At 45.2% G+C, this 6,231-nt stretch overlaps 1 protein-coding gene across 3 annotated transcripts in view; it reads right to left on the bottom strand.

Annotated features, from left to right (window-relative positions):
- Positions 1-6,231, bottom strand: part of TANC2 (tetratricopeptide repeat, ankyrin repeat and coiled-coil containing 2) — a 2,520,149-nt gene that overhangs the window by 2,499,174 nt on the left and 14,744 nt on the right. The window lies entirely within an intron of this gene.

The following is a 6,231-nucleotide window of genomic DNA, read 5'->3' as shown; positions in this document are numbered from 1 at the left end:
AGAACCAGAATGCATTTGGGTCTTACCAGGGATCAACAGCTGAAAAGTGCAAATGCTGCAACTGTCGGTGTGCACTCACCGGTGTGCACACTAGAGAAATCTTTGCATCACTATAAGAGATATACACGGAGGCACAATGACACACATGTGAAAGCACTAGTGAACATAAATACAGGGTGGAGGTCTCTACTCACCTGTCAGGTGGCATGCCTCATCGATGCCCCCGCCAACACTGGTCTTTGAGATTCAGGTGCAAGGTACAACCATCTCAATTCTCGGAGCTCCTGCGGTGTTTTGCCGGAAAGAAATGGCAGCATCTTACTATTGGGTAAGAAGGTTAGATTGAAGAGGGATGCAAGGAAGCTAATCCGAGCTGAACCTACCTCTTGGATAAACAGTATACATGTTATTGGTTCTCCAGGGTAGGATTAAAAACAAGCATTGGCTTAGCCAATAGGTCTCGCCTTTGGGACATTATAAGTATTTAGTTATGCAGCACAATATCCTTGGTGCAACAACATCAACTGTTGCATGGCTAAATACTTATAAGGTCCCAAAGGCGAGACCTATTGGCTATGCCAATGCTTGTTTTTTCATAGGATGGAATGCCCTGTGGTATGTGAGGAGGGCTGCTTCCTTTTCCTCCGATCTTTCAATTCCCAGAGTAGAGCTAGGACCTTTATCTTGATACGCCCGCAGTTTATTCTTTAGTGCCGATTCGGCTCTTTGAGGTCCCAGGCAGGTCACACCAGAATCAATAAAGCAAAGGGCCAACACCACGTAAGCCTCTCAGGATGAAAACACTACCGCTGATTAACGCTAGTAAGCTGTTCGACCCCCCTTAGACAACAGGATCCGGCACTGGTGGACTTGTTTTAAAGTGAAAGTTGCGCTTCAATGATATAACAAGCATTTGCAATGCAATAGGTCTCGCTTTCACGCGAGTTAGAGCTATTGACATTGCAAAAAAAAATGCCTTTTATTTTCGTTTAAAAAACATAATAAACGGCATTGTCATTTAAAATGCCAATAGCTTAAACTCGCGTAAATGCGAGACTTATTGCATTGCAAATGCTTGTTTTATATTTTCATGTGGCAAAGGACTTTTGTGCAGTGCCTTCTGTGAACCGAGTCACCTCTGGGCGCTCTGGAGTGAAGACTGTGGGAGTTTCGGACGATGCCAGGCAGTGGGTCATAAAGGTGCTCGGACTACACGCTCATCCAATCCTTGGCCTCTCGGCAGACCGCACAGTGCTATGATCACTTATGTGCAGATTGTAATCACTGTTTTATATGAAAGTGTGTGCGTGGGAGGCACACACAGATGGCGAAACGTCGGAGGAGGAGATATTTTCAGAACTGACACTTTCAGCTCTAAATATTCACAACAAAATCATTGTTACTCATTTATGATACAGTTAACAAGCATTTGCAAACTCAATGTTTAGCTTGTTTTAGGCATATGTTCCTTATTGTGCAGTGTATCTGCACGCAATATTGGAAAAATCAGAGAGGCCCCCAAATACTTGTTAGGCGATACCTGTCTGAAGCACGGTGCTTTATTTTGTATCTTTTAGCTAGTCCGTTAATTGCACAAGCCACGCCCCCTTTTAAGAAATTTCTAGGTGCACTTGTTTGAACACTCCTATACAGAGACCTCACCCCACCCATTTTTTCATCGCACTTAAAGCCCCTGGCGGTGTGCCATGGAACCCCTTAACGAAACCTTAGTTACCTTAAACTCTGCCCCCAAACATCGCTGATTTAGAAGGGGCCGTGAGGCATGTGGTTCGTAAGACTGGAGCCCTCCCTCGCCCGGTTGTGAGCTCCCTGCCACGGGGGGCAGGGGTGGCAGGCAAACACCGACGGTGCTACGGCACAGGGACACCGGTCAGTGAAAACTCTGTAACTAAAGACCTGGCGGGAGCGGTGCCCTCCCCATGAGTGAAAGCCGGACAGGTGTTTAAAAAACAGTGCGTTCATTTATTTAATGTTTGGATCATAACAACCACTTGTAACCTTCATCTGGTGCACACAAGCGTGCCTCTCGTTCCTTGTGCCAAGAAGTATGTGAGCTCTAGGTGCTTGTGTCTGGCTGCATTAGTGAGCTGTGTGCACACAGCAGGTCTGTAGACACAGCGCACTAGGATGTGAAATGGATGCCATGTGTGCTCTGCGGTGCCTTGTGATGCCTTCTCTCTGGCGGCCGTGTGCTGCCTGCCTCCGTTGGCCCCTTATCTCCGGGGGGCAGGTGCCAGCCAAGCTGCCCGCCCCTCCCCGCTTCCACTGCAGGGGCTGGCTGCTGGCTCCACTTGCATGAGCGCAGTAATCGATACACCGCACTTTGTTACAATTGAAAATCGATGGCATCCAGTGTTCTGCATCATGGAGTAACTAACACAGCGGTCTGAAACAGACCCGTTAACCCTAGGGAGACTGTAGTGTATGTTGCTAGCGCCCCCAACCCTCCCAGCCGCCTCCATCTGACACCACCTGGAGAGGAGGTATCTGTGTTGGGAATCTCCAGGCCTACGGTATTGCCTACTGCTGGCACTGCGGGAGCTGCACTCGGAGAAGATTAAGTGATTGGCACAGAACCACAGGAGGGTGAACCGGCGCCAGGACTCGAACATGCTTTTTCAACATTATTGCGGTAGCAGAGTGCAGAGATAGGAAACTGTGGGAACGCGAAGAGTAAAGAAAGTGAAAGCGCGCGCTGTTATTATAAGAAAGCCCGGGGAAGCAAAGCAGCTCGTGCATATGTCATGTCCAGGCGCGTGAAGAGTATAGAAAGTGAAAGCGCGCGCTGTTATTACAGGAAACGCCCGGGGAAAGCAAAGCAACGCGTGCATATGTCATGTCCAGGCACGTTCACATGCTGTGTCCGAGCAGGCACGCTGAAGGAAGACAGGGAGGGAACCAAACATGCTTCTCTCCCAATAGAAACCACTGATTTGGCGGGCGCGCCAGTAAGAAGCGTGGGTGGAGCTTCCACCCTCGCTTCGCAAGAAAAGCGATGACAATAGATCTCGCCAGGAGCGAGCAACGCATGCGCTGTGTCGCTAGGCGAGACCTAAAAATACCAACGAGCATATTTCCCCATGAAACAACTTACTTTGAATTACTTGAGCTTATGAATTTTCAAAACTTAGAAATGTGAGGCATGACACTAATTTAATCAAGTTCAGCCGCTGGGGCGTGTTTGAGGGTATGCCCATGATGTATGGCCTCACCTTTACCACCAAGATACCAACACAGTCTAGATGCCATTAAAATACTTGACATCGCGTAAATAGGGGTTCTCTATACAGTGTTGCGGTTTTCAATGAAATTGGGATTTGAAGGACATTTACCGCACTGTTATGACTTCAGGAGCGCGCCTGCAGTTTTTAGAAAGTGACATATCAATTTATTAAATTGCCTTTCAGCTTTTTATCTGATCAGTTACTTTGTGCCGACATGTACTGCAGCGCGACTGTGCCCGTAGCTGATAAACACTGCGGGAGAAGGCAGCGCTCTTCAATGCGCTCTATGTTCACTATTCAATTAATAAATCAATGGCCTGCCTTCCAGTCTAAATACACATGGATGTTAATGAAAAAGCATACACTCAGCGATGAACACGAGGGCAATCTCAGGCACTCACTTATATAGACACAAACAAGCATTGACTAAGCCAATAAGTCTGGCTTTTTGGTATGATGGTGCCCAATTGTTATTCTCTAAACATTTGTATAACAAATATATGGATACAAATGTAAATTAAAAAAAAACATGCTGGCATCTAAATGTGCAAGGGGGAGTTGAACGGGCACCAGTGTCTGGCAGAGGATTAAAGAGGCATGATGGGGATTTAAGACTATCAGCATTGGTATTCGGCACGCCGACAATTAATAGCACCAGCCGCGGGCTTCAGAGCAGCGATTCTTTTATAAATGAAGTATTGGTCTGCTTCATTTGAAGCAGGGAAGAGGCGCCTCTTGAAGACGCCATCGCTGGTAAACAGACAGGAAAAGCTGGGGTTGGAGGGTTATTAGCTTCTCTTATACTCATTGTTAAAATATAAATTAAAATGGTCGTGAGGAGGGCTTTAAAACTTCCTTGTAAAGAATTTGTCTGAGGACCTCTAATATTGCTCATCCTGACCTTATATATTTATTGGAATCCAGGAGGACCTCCTCAGTGCCGTTTAAACAGCACACGCTTTATAAATGCTTTACAATGCACACTATGTAATGTTAACACACACAATTTAAAGTAAAAGCTACTCAGTGTTCTGTTACTGGACACCACATTTCGGCGATCCCACTTTACTCTCAGAAGCAACCAAGCCCATTCATATTTCTTTCTTGCATTTTGAAACACCTTTTTTTGTGTTCAAATAATTTTATTCGCTTTTCGAAAAAGAAAAAAAAAAAGCATGCAATCAGACATTCATGCGATACAAACAAAATGTATGAGGCACAGGATGCTCATGAGAGGATTGTTTACAAGTTGTATATGTTATGGCTGAAAGTCTAAAAACCGACCAGGTGAGCAAGGACACAACTATGGGTTGTGTCCACCGTGTAACTAACGAAGCTCATGTGTTCAAGAGCACAAAAAGTACGCAACTTGCATGAATTCAATTCGAGGGGTGAGTTCAGTACCAAAGAGTATGGCATTATTTGTAGCGCCTATATAGCAAAAGTCACCAACAAAAAGAAGAGATGGGAGAAAACAGAGAGTATGGGAGGAGGGCTGGGGAAGGGGGGTATGTAGGCTTCATAACCAAAGTATTAACCTTTAATGGACAAGCCCAATTGAGGGCTAAGTCCTAGAGCCCCGAGAGCTTAGTTACATGTATCTATCCAGGGATCACCAAACAATGTTAGAGATGGTGGCGAGGATTCCCTTCCTAAAACACCTTTATATGATTTTCATTTAGTGCAAATTCTAGGTTTCTTCTCCTCTGTCAGATAATAACACAAATAATACTCTCTATAGTGTGTATAACACTAAGCTGAATGTCTTTTGGAGCATAGCTATTGTTTTATCCTAATTGAGGGGTACACAGAGCATCAACCTCAGACAGATGAAAGGCTGGATCAGCCCTGCAATGTTTCCAACTAGAGAACTACAGATAAACAGTATTTGCCAATTACCGTGCTGAACTGTCTCGCCGTCAGATAAGTGAAAACTACAGTCTTCACCTAAAAAAACAACGGTATAAGTGAATCAAAATGAGGGCCATGCATACCATTGTAACAGGAGTAATAGTAATTTCCAAATAAAATGCTCTTAAATACCATTAAATCCAAGCACCATTTTAGCGCAGAAAATGTTTCGGATCCCAAAAGTGGCATTAGAGGCCTGAAAAGAATGTTTTATCAGAGCTCGTACATAATCCATAAATTATTGCTGTATATGTACAGGGAATTGGGTAGAGATTTGTCAGCATAGTGCATTGCTCCCCATCTGCTATTGAAACTTGTTAGGTTTGCTTAAATAGCTACTATGTGCAGTGGTGGTGCTGGATCAATTTTCAGAGTCCGGGCGTAGCAATCAACGTTACATCACTGAAGTCAAAGGGATTGTGAAAAATCCAGATAGTACACAAAGAAAAGAGGAGCAAATAAGCCACATCCATTCAGTGAGACAGTGATAAGGGTGTAGTACGGTGCAGTTGTTGGTGGTGCATTGATGAGGAGGTAGTACTGTGCAGATGCAGAGATGGTACTGTGCTGATGTCAAGGCGGTGCTAAGTGATTCTGTTGTGGTGCTGCGCTGGTGTTTAGGTGGCGCTGAGTTGATGCAGTGGTGATGCGCTAATGTTGAAGTGATGCTTTTCCGTCTTTCTCTTCCTCCCTCTATCCTTCTGTTGCTCTCAGGAAAAGTCGGATGAGGAGAATTAAGTGCCAGTGCCCCCTCCCCCCCCTCACTGGCTCAAATTAACCACTGGAAGCATGTAGTAGTAATCAGTGCTTGAAGCTGCACTGGTGGACAGTGTAGGAAGCATCTACTAGTGACCAGCACTAAGAACTACACTAGTGGACAGTGCAAGAAAATGGCATTAGTGAGCAGTGTGAAATGTAAACAGTGTGATGAAATGCCACTAGCTGACGAATTACTCCAGGGTTCTAAATAAGGCACTTGTAGGCGTATTAGGTATACCCCTAATCCTTCATAGCGCCTAGTGGCGATTCTGTTACTGTGGGCACTACAGACGGACACCAGATTACTCACAGGGTT

The sequence above is a fragment of the Triturus cristatus genome, chromosome 1_1, assembly GCF_964204655.1.
Source record: "Triturus cristatus chromosome 1_1, aTriCri1.1, whole genome shotgun sequence".
NCBI classification, from domain to species: Eukaryota; Metazoa; Chordata; class Amphibia; order Caudata; family Salamandridae; genus Triturus; species Triturus cristatus.
The sequence above is the reverse complement of the archived record's forward strand: the minus strand, read 5'-3'. Positions and strand labels throughout refer to the sequence as shown.